This window comes from Epinephelus moara, chromosome 16 (assembly GCF_006386435.1).
Source record: "Epinephelus moara isolate mb chromosome 16, YSFRI_EMoa_1.0, whole genome shotgun sequence".
Classification (NCBI taxonomy): Eukaryota; Metazoa; Chordata; class Actinopteri; order Perciformes; family Serranidae; genus Epinephelus; species Epinephelus moara.
Window position 1 is genome coordinate 46,881,427 of NC_065521.1, and position 10,511 is coordinate 46,891,937.

At 45.8% G+C, this 10,511-nt stretch overlaps 2 long non-coding RNA genes across 2 annotated transcripts in view; one reads left to right on the forward strand and one right to left on the reverse strand.

The window, feature by feature from the left end:
* LOC126402491 (uncharacterized) overlaps positions 1 to 10,511 on the forward strand; it is a 39,743-nt gene that overhangs the window by 13,861 nt on the left and 15,371 nt on the right. The window contains exon 2 of the long non-coding RNA XR_007571226.1: positions 7,214 to 7,259. This is a non-coding gene — a long non-coding RNA (uncharacterized LOC126402491). The remainder of the gene's footprint in view (positions 1 to 7,213; positions 7,260 to 10,511) is intronic.
* On the reverse strand, positions 2,316 to 2,781 carry LOC126402493 (uncharacterized). Its single transcript, XR_007571228.1, has 3 exons — positions 2,718 to 2,781; positions 2,432 to 2,673; positions 2,316 to 2,387 (listed from the first exon to the last, which is right to left on the reverse strand). It is a non-coding gene; the product is annotated as an uncharacterized LOC126402493 (long non-coding RNA).

Sequence of the window (10,511 nt, forward strand, 5' to 3'; positions counted from 1 at the left end):
ACTTAAATAACTAGGCATGCAAATAAGTACAAAAATCCAAGAGTCGGCGATAAATAACAATAATAATAATAATGAAAATAATAGGAAGTGGATAATAATGAGCAGCAGTGAATGAAAATGAGCAGTGGATAAAGGGAGCACATCTAGTGCAAGTGATTGTATGTGAATATGAATCTAGCTGCAGATACTGTCGTCTGAGTAGCACTGAGCTGTGACAGAAACACAGACTGAAGTGAAGCTGTGCTGAGGACCATATCACAACCTATGGTAGCCTTAATGGGCCAAATTGCCTGTTTCACACTCCGTCAGTCTGCACTCTGTGAGGGCTGTGAAGACAGCGGGTCAGACTGCTCTTCCTCCTCGGAGGACAGAGTCTGAGGACGGAGGGTGCGGGAGAGGAAGGAAGCTTTTACAACATGTTCAGACTCTAAGGAAGCAGGAGGGAACAAGACAAGGAGAGGAGACAAGGGGAGGAGAGAAAATGGGGAGGTGAGGAAGATGAAGAGAGGAGGAGGTGAGGAAGAGAAGAAACAGTGATGGTTGAGAAGCTTCTCTCTGAAGCATGAAATGAGAATTGGAGGATTTTTACTGTGAGAAACACACACACACACACACACACACACACCCAACAGTCCTCAAATCGCATGAGAAACTCAGTTTCCTGTTCTCTGTGTGGAGTCAAACTGATTCAAGATCAAATTCAGATTTTAGTTTGAAAAAGAAACTCTGACACGACAACGTCACGAGAACCAGAAACTTTCTGTGTTTCAATTGGCCGAGTGAAAACGCATCGTGTGGTCCAAAGGTTTTATGTTAAAGAGGAAGTGGGACGGAGACAGACGCGTGTCGTCCTGATTGTGTCTTTATAAATACTGAACGTTATAACGGATGTTTTATGGTTCCAGTCAGGGCCGCCGCAACCGAACAGACAAACTAGGCAATTGCCTAGGGCCCCGAGCTGGAAGGGGGCCCCCAGAGACGGCTGTTCCATATCAATGACAATATGATGGAACCCCTATAGACACTGCAACAACGACAACACATTGGAATCCCCCCTAATGAGGCCCCCTACTAGCTGCTGCTTGCGAGTGGCTAAGTAGGGTGACCAGACCTCCCGCATTGTGCGGGACTGCACAGCATTTCTGTCTCTTTTCACGCGTCACGCAAATTGAGACCATGTCCCGCATGATTGTTTGCCACCTGCACTAGCATTGTTGGAGTACCGTAGTACTACGGTACCTCACGGTACCACTACTGTGGGATAAGTTCAAAGTCCAATCGCAAGAGGGTGAGTGTCCATGCGCCGTCCAATAACGACGTGCACTGGCCACCTGGCACTCAATATGCTGCTGCAGTGGTTTGTATCCAGTGACATGTCAGGTATGAACTGAGCTATTGAGTATCTTTAAGCAGTGAAAGTTACTATTTATTTCTTTTTACTTGTAGGTTAGATTTGTTTATATATGCTACAGTAATTTGTTTTCCACAGAGCTCTACGGTGCGAGCATTTTACTCGCATTTGCGACTAAAAATAGTTTTGCGCAAGCAAAACAAATCATTCAGGAGCACGCTGTGCAAGTACAGATTTCAACCAGCAGCAGAATGAAAGGCGAATCCAGTTGTGGGTTGAACGGGGGTCACAGACGCTGTATTCCTGTCAAATATGGCGCAAGATAAGGGCTTACCGGCAACAAAGAAGTCCGGCTCCAGGCCCAATAATTTCCTCTTTGTTGATTTCATGACTGCCCACAAATACCTGAACAGCCGAGCCGTGGCGGCACACAGGTATGTGACGTGTCAGAGGAGAAATGAGCCGTTCACATTTCTCTCTTTGTGGCAGGTAACGGCCCACAAACCTCAGCGCACTTTAGCCTCCAAGGTGCCTCTTGCCTGGGGCCCCCAGAGTGTCTTGAAACAGCCCTGGTTCCAGCTCAGCTCAGAGTCGATCTGATTACAGCCTGCGTGACTTGTTTTAATACCTCTGTTCTTTGTGCTGTGAAACTGCAGCTCAGTCACCAGGAGGAACAACTGCAACTGTACGTTTCTACAAACACGTCATCACATGTCAGCATTTCTAAAGGGACGTATGTTAGTGGAGTTTGTCATCAGGAGGACACAGTATGATGCTGAGCTGCAGGCTGCCGTTCAACACCAACAAACAAAAGAAGATTATTTGTGTTTGTGGCGACCAAACCGGCCGAAACAGGATCTTTTCTCCGAGAATGACCACGACCTGACTACACGTTATCCACCACCTAACCACACGTTAACCACCACCTGACCACACGTTAACCACCACCTGACCACACGTTATCCACCACCTGACTACACGTTAACCACCACCTGACTACACGTTATCCACCACCTGACTACACGTTATCCACCACCTGACCACACGTTATCCACCACCTGACCACACGTTATCCACCACCTGACCACACGTTAACCACCACCTGACCACACGTTATCCACCACCTGACTACACGTTATCCACCACCTGACTACACGTTATCCACCACCTGACTACACGTTATCCACCACCTGACCACACGTTATCCACCATCTGACTACACGTTATCCACCACCTGACTACACGTTATCCACCACCTGACTACACGTTATCCACCACCTGACCACACGTTATCCACCATCTGACTACACGTTATCCACCACCTGACTACACGTTATCCACCACCTGACCACACGTTATCCACCACCTGACTACACGTTATCCACCACCTGACCACACGTTATCCACCATCTGACTACACGTTATCCACCACCTGACTACACGTTATCCACCACCTGACTACACGTTATCCATCACCTGACCACACGTTAACCACCACCTGACCACACGTTAACCACCACCTGACCACACGTTAACCACAGCGGCATCCCAACACTTTGAACATTTCACACATCAGCAACAAACACAAGGTACAACGTTTCACCTCCAACATTTCTGATGGAGATTCAACAGATTATCATCAAATACTGCCGCCATGACAGTGATTCAGCGTCAATCACCAAAAATCACCTTTCACAGTGTTGTGATACACGGCTGGCAGTAGGACACCTACTGTGTCACATGTGGACGTGAAAGTCCACTGACAAAACATGTGACAAAGAACGTGTCGCAAATCATGTCGCTCTGCCACTGGACCTAAACGTCATGGCGCTCCTGTGATTGTTCAGGACGTTCACAGATGGCGTCTCAGTTTACAGTTGTTACGTGCATTGTGTCTTTTCAAAACAAACCTTTTCACAGGAAGTGTACAGTTTCTGTTTGTTAGATGCAGTCAGGCTTTTCAAAATAAACTTACAATGTAAGTGAAACATTTTGTTTTCTTACCTTATTTCCTGAGGTTTACAAAAACATCATGGTTTGGCTTAAAGTAACTGCTGCTCTTACTATAATGTCACGTCACGTCACGTCACGTCACGTCACGAGCGGAGCTAGCTGCTAACAGCCACCGCTGCAACTACCAAACTCCACAAATCCATTCAGCAGCTCCACCATCCACAGTCAGACACACACGGCTGATTATTTACTGCTGAATTACAGCTCACACTAACCCAAACATCCTGGTGCAGACTATTTACTGGAGTTTACCAGCCTGACGCTCATCAGACATCTGACGTGGCCATTCTCAGATTTCAACGTCCGACATTTTCATCACGTCTCGTCACTGAAAATCAAACATAGATTTCATCTTAGTTTTTATTACCAGGATCTATTTTTAGCTCGTCATCGTCTTTTGTTTTGTATCCGTCAGAGACAAAATGAAGATTTTTCTAAAATCGGATGTGGAACAAAGAGTCCAGAAATCAGGTTCAGGTTCAAGTTCAGGTCCTCGAGCTGCCTGAAGGCCTCTGCTGTGTGGTCTGATTATCATTGGCCAGCAACACACACACACTACACTGTGACACACACACACACACACACACACACACACTGACACAGACACACACACTGACACAGACACACACACTGACACACACACATTGAACAGACCATACAGACCACCAGCCCAGCTAATTGGAGATGTTGTATCACCTCCCTCGTGTCTCTTGCTCTTTCTGTTTCTTTCACATTCACACACACATATACACACACAGACAGACAGACACACACATGCACACACACACACACACACACACACACACACAGAAACCCAGTGGGAATTGGCAGCTCAGAGCGAATTGAGAGAGAAGGCAGAAAGTCATTACTTCTCTCACTAGATTGTGTGTGTGTGTGTGTGTGTATGTGTGTGTGTGTAATCCCGCCATCAGTATGCCGGTCATGCTCGGCGACAGAGGGAAGGAAATTGAAGAGAGCGAGGGAGAGGAGGGGAGAATGAGAGGAGGGGGGAGGCGACAATCCAACATGGAGTTCTTTTGATTACAGATGGTAAATGTGCCTTCACTCACCTCCTCCTCCTCTTCATCGCTCCCTCTCACTCCAGGGATTTGAGGTGGACGTGAGAGGAATGGCTGACCGAGTCCGTGTGTCTGTGTGTGTGTGTGNGTTACAGTGTGATGTGTTTGGTGAGGCCGGGGTCACGCAGGTTGTCTGCAGGAAGTTTAAACTGAAAACACTGAGCGGTACCTGAACGCAGCTGAGCTGTTGTTTCAGTCTGTTCTGTCACAGTTCACTCTGCTCACCTTCATCAGTGCAGGCTGAGGATGAGGCTGAGGATGAGGATGAGGCTAAGGATGAGGCTGTGGCTGAGGATGAGGATGATGCTGAGGCTAAGGATGAGGCTGCGGCTGAGGATGAGGCTGTGGCTGAGGATGAGGATGATGCTGAGGATGAGGATGAGGCTGAGGATGAGGCTGTGGCTGAGGATGAGGATGATGCTGAGGATGAGGCTGAGGATGAGGATGTGGCTGGGGATGAGGCTGTGGCTGAGGCTGAGGATGAGGCTGCGGCTGAGGATGAGGCTGAGGATGAGGCTGAGGATGAGGCTGTGGCTGTGGCTGTGGCTGTGGCTGTGGCTGAGGATGAGGCTGCGGCTGAGGATGAGGCTGAGGCTGAGGCTGAGGATGAGGATGAGGCTACGGCTGAGACTGAAGATGAGGCTGCGGCTGAGGATAAGGCTGAGGCTGAGGATGAGGATGAGGCTGAGGATGAGGTGGTTCTTAGGATGAAGATGATGCAGGTTTGAGGCTCTGATCAAATTGAATATCTGACATGTTGAAGTTACTCCGTCTGCCTCGTGTGTCACAGGCTGCTAAAGGTCCTGATTCAAACTGAAGTCGATCATCTTATTGATCAATTATTGATCTGATATTTATATTTCAGGGCAGCAGCAGCTCAGTCTGTGATGTCACTGGTTTAAGATTAGAGATGGGCTGGTCACTGAAGAGGTGTCGTATCATCTCGCTCACGCTAACACCGGTATAATTTTTAATATGATATGAAAAGTTCATGTCATGATACTCACGATATTTTGACACCATACCGTTACCCACGGCAACAACAAGCATGTCTGACAGTGAAATGATCAGCAGGAACTCATTCAGCGGCTCCTCTGGCAGCAGCACAGTGGTTCTGTCACACTGATGATTCGAGGCAGAGCATAAAGGTCCAGGTGGAGAAAAAACAACTCAGTCATTAAGGATTTTGCTAAAAGAGAAGACGCACCTTGTGGTCGAGACGTTGTCGTGTCTGTGATCTGCTGAGGAGAAGACGTCTCACTCTGTCTCTGCCAAAGACACAGACGCACAGAGCGGAGCTTCTTCCCTCACAGATGATCTTTGGTTGAGTTACAGACTGACGACAGACGTCTAATTTATTTATCAGAGGAGGGGGTGGCTCCCTGCACCATGAATTAATTATTAGATTTTTAAAACTTACCCTTCATGTACATCTGTGTTCTATCCTGATACTGATGATAGCAGCACCATTAAACCAAGAATTCTTCCTTTGGTTCCTTTTGTTTCTACTTCGTTCAAAACCTAACCAACACGTTCTAATTCCCAAGTTGTCAAATGCCGCCGCTTGGTTGTTGATTTCAACATCAAACACTGACAATAAAAACAGGCATGCTTTGATGGCGGCATGATACGCCGCTGGATGGCGTCAGTTAAAATGCCACCAGACAACAACATAATTTAAGGTCCTGGGGAGGTGGATGGGTCCAACAGCACTGGACTTTCACCCAGGAGCCCACTCTTCACTTCCTGTGTGCATGTTGAGCAAAACCATGATGATTTTTTTCTAAACTTAACTACGCGCTTCTGTTGCAGAAGGAAATAAACATATATTCAAGGTGTTGTAGCGATGTTGTTAGTTTATTTTGAAAAACACTGTTTGCATCTACAGAGCAGAAACTGTACATTTCCTGTGAAAACAGAAGTTTATTTTGAAAAGACACAAAGCATGAAACAGGCTTAAATTGACACAACGTTCTGGAACCAACAGCAGACGCATTTTACCTACTGCGTCACATGTAGATGTGAAAGTCCACTGAACAAGAGGCGATAAGTGATGAGCTGTGAGTGAGAACATGTTGTAAGCCTTGCTAGTTACTTTGATTACTTTGAAACACTGCGGTGGCATCATCAGCAGGGCGGGGTGATACGGCCCTAAAATAATCTCAGGATATTTCAGGGTATTTTTATGAAAAGAAATTTAAGAAGACAGAACTGTAACAGAATCAGTGATGTGTTTTTACACTTAGTTTCAAATCATCAGTTAAAACTAAATAAAAATAATGTTTAAAGTTTGTGAACAACAACAGTGACTGAGAGAGATTTCAACAGCTGATTTCCTTCTCTCAGTGTGTGTGTGTGTGTGTGTGTGTGTGTGTGTGTTGGAGAAACTGGCCTGTCAGTGTGAGGTGGTCAGTGTGTGACTGATGTGTGATCAGTGGATCAGTCGTGTCTGACAGGATTTATTCCTGATCTCAGATCTGCTGCTTGAACACTTTCCTCTGGCCTTGACTCAAGTTCAAAAGATCAGCTGTCATTTCTGTGTGTGTGTGTGTGTGTGTGTGTGTGTGTGTGCAGGAAGTAGCCATTACATTAAAGGCTGCGTTACATTCAAACCAGCTGTGCTCTGTGTCAGGATGTGTCAGAGTTGTAACATAGATATGAACAAAATAAGACTTTGGGCATCTGTTAACTTTCTCCTCTGTCCCTGTCTGTCCCTGTCTGTCCCTGTCTGTCCCTGTCTGTCTCTGTCTGTCTCTGTCTGTCCCTACAGGACTGAACACAGCAGGAGACTCCACGCACACTGAGACACACTGCAGGTAAATCTCATCGTGTTCAGACTCACAGTCACCTGCTGGTTGATCAACAGGAACAACTGACACTGTATGTGACACTGTATGTGACACTGTATTGTCGTGGTTGAGATGATGAGAGACAAAAATCAGCTCCACATAAACTACATTCATAAAATAATCTGAACACAGAACGTGACACAGTGTGTTGGAGTGATCTCAGAGTAACGAGGTCCTGGAGCTGTTTGGTCAGAGAAAAGGTGTGGTCACACCGCAGAGGGATTACACTCTGTGTGTGTGTGTGTGTGTGTGTGTGTGTGTGTGTGTGTGTGTGTGTGTGTGTGTGACCCAGTAACAGGAGCCTCACATTCCTGATTAATGATGCAGGTTGGACCCAAACAATGAAAACACACACACACACACACACACACACACACACACACACAGCCTGATACATTTGTATGCTCACTTCAACACATCAACATCAATACACAGCGCAGTCACACGTGTGACATCATCACGTCCAAACACTAAGGGTTTCTTTTTCTCTTCGGCCTAAAATCAACAACAGAAGAGAAACAACAGAAGAATGACGACTCTGTTAGAAACTACACAGTCAGACATTTCTAAACTCAGTGTGGATCCAAAAATGCAAAATTTCAAGTGAAGTGAAACCATCTAAATCATGTTGTTGTCATGAGTGTTACCTGACACCAGTGTGACGTCAGGCCGAAGGAATGAAGTGAAATGAAACAGTCAGGTGACTGATGTCGTCTGCACAAAGTAAAGACGTCTCGTTCCCTCTGATCTGTCCCACACACACTTATCAGTACACAAGAGGCCCAGACACACCAAACTGACTTCAGTGGTGACGAAGGCCTCCTGCTGCGTCGCCTCACGTGGCTGTTTCTTGGTTAAAAGGTTGCAGAGACATTGGTGTCTCTTTTCATCTGTTTATGCACAAACATGACATTATATTAATCCCACTGTCATATCCTTTAATACTAATGATGTGTGTTTGATTCAAGGCTGTGACGCCGTCAGCGCAGGTTGATGATGTAGGCAATTCTTTCATTTGTGAGACTGTGTCATGATGATGAATGTCGGCTCAGCCGGTTTGTTTCAAATCAAACTAGTTCTGCTTTGTACACCAGAGCCGATCGGCACAGCCAGTTCTAGCACCAGCTCATAAATAGCTGACTGGCAGAGCTCGTAAACACAACACCCTGGTCTCATTCTGAAGTTGTTGATTGACGGCGCTTGTTCAGTGACTTTCAGCGTCACTGACACAAGTCGTCCTTTCAGGTCGCTGTGATGCGTGGCCGGTTGCTGTTATTGTTTAAAGGTGTCCGGTGGTGTCAGGGGACACGTAGAAAGTTCATGACCAAATATGGATATGTGACAAGGTTGGAGTGAGGATGTCTTGGTTTGGACAGACGGAGGGAACCCAGGTACTTCATACAGTCATCCAGGATTCATTCATTCACCCAGTCATATAGCTGATGGAGGCACAGAGCTGTGGTCGCCAGATTCATGGGCACATTTCTGACAGATGACTCTATGACATGAAGGCCGTACGTCTGCTGTTGACCTGCAGGTTATTGTAACAAAGGATCAGATAAACCTCTCTGGAGTCGTAACGTCCCGTCTGTCAGTGGAATAATCTGCTGTGTGGTGTTTTGGCGTCAGATCAGCATTTAAACACATTTAATGTGTCTCACAGGTGCATTAAACAACACGTCCGAGCTGCGCTGTGTGAACGCAGAGCTGTTTGAATCTTTCTCACTGTATTGATTCAAACTGAAGAGTATCTGTTGGGACAGACGGAGGACCTGCTCCTCAGACCAGGACTGATCCTGTCCATAAACACACCTCAGATCTACAGACCTGCTGCAGGGACAAACTCATCAGTCTTTGTGTTTCTTCATATTTCACATCATGGTCAGGAGAGCAGAGTGTGTGTTTAGTGTGTCTTTGCTATAAACAGTGAGTTGTATCTGTGTGGATGATGAAGACGAGCAGAGGTGAAGGGGTGAGAAAGATGAAGCAGTTACAGAGTTTGTGTTTCAGTCTGAACTCTGTAACCTCGACAGAAAACACAGTTTGTTTCCCTGCAGATGATTCTGGTTCAGCTCCAGATGACCTGCACGCCTCCACATTCCTCTGGCTGCGTGTGTGTGTGTGTGTGTGTGTGCGTGTGTGTGTGTGTGTGTTTTCCCACATGTGTTTCTGATCACTGAGCAGAGACAGACTGAGAGGACGATGAGACAGAAAACTCGTCACGTCGACAAACACTGACGTCTTTCTCAGTTTTCATTTTACAAACAGTAGAATAATTCAGTGACTCAATTATTGATTGATTGATTGATTGATTGATTCCTGGGTGGCTGATGAGTGTCAGATTGTTGACCCACAGATCTTTGATACTGCAGAGAATGCTCTTATTCTGAAAAAGTCTCACTGTAAAGTTAAAAAGGTTTCTGACATTTCTGCTGGTCGACTGATCTTCTTTGGAGCCAACATTAAATCATTGTAAATTTGTTATGTTGGTTTGTACAAAGGAAAAAACGTCAGAGCACGAGCGCCACACATTGTTTCATCAGCTGTAGAAACAGAGTCTCTGTTAGAGTCTTTGTTTCCTTGCTGTAAAATGTAGCACCACACATTTTCATCTGAACAAGAAATTAAAAAATAATTTCAGGGATCAAAAATGTTGTTTATTTAAAAAAAAAGAAAAAAGAAGAATATTGTTGACCAACAAATGATCTCGGTTGTTGCAGTGATTCACTGTAAAGAGCCACAGATCAGTTGGCCTTTGTCTGTGCAGCAGCATTAATGAGGAGCTTTATAACATGAGGCTGGTCCACGTGTGGGCAATTCCAAGTTGATTTGGGATTTATACAAAGGTAATAGCGTGCTGTCAGGCGTACGCACGGTATATAAATCAGAATATTTTTTGCCAAACATTTAGTGTGGATTCTCTGCAGAGTTTTTTTTTTAGACCTTTTTACTGTTAGTAAACAGTGTAATGTTTGTTGGTGGGTGGGGCTTAGCTGGAGGCAAAACAATTAGCTAGCGCTAGCTAACAAGTTGTGTTGTCTTGTTTTAGACGATGGAAGATGATGATGTGAGTGGTGCGTTCAGAAACACTCATTCTGAGTGTGGGAGCGCACTCTGACACAAACTGGAGCGTTGATAAATTGGGAGCGCTGTCTGAATGTAGCGTTGGGTTATCCAGAGCAGCGCACTCTCAGAGTGGCAGAGCGCACTCTGGACACT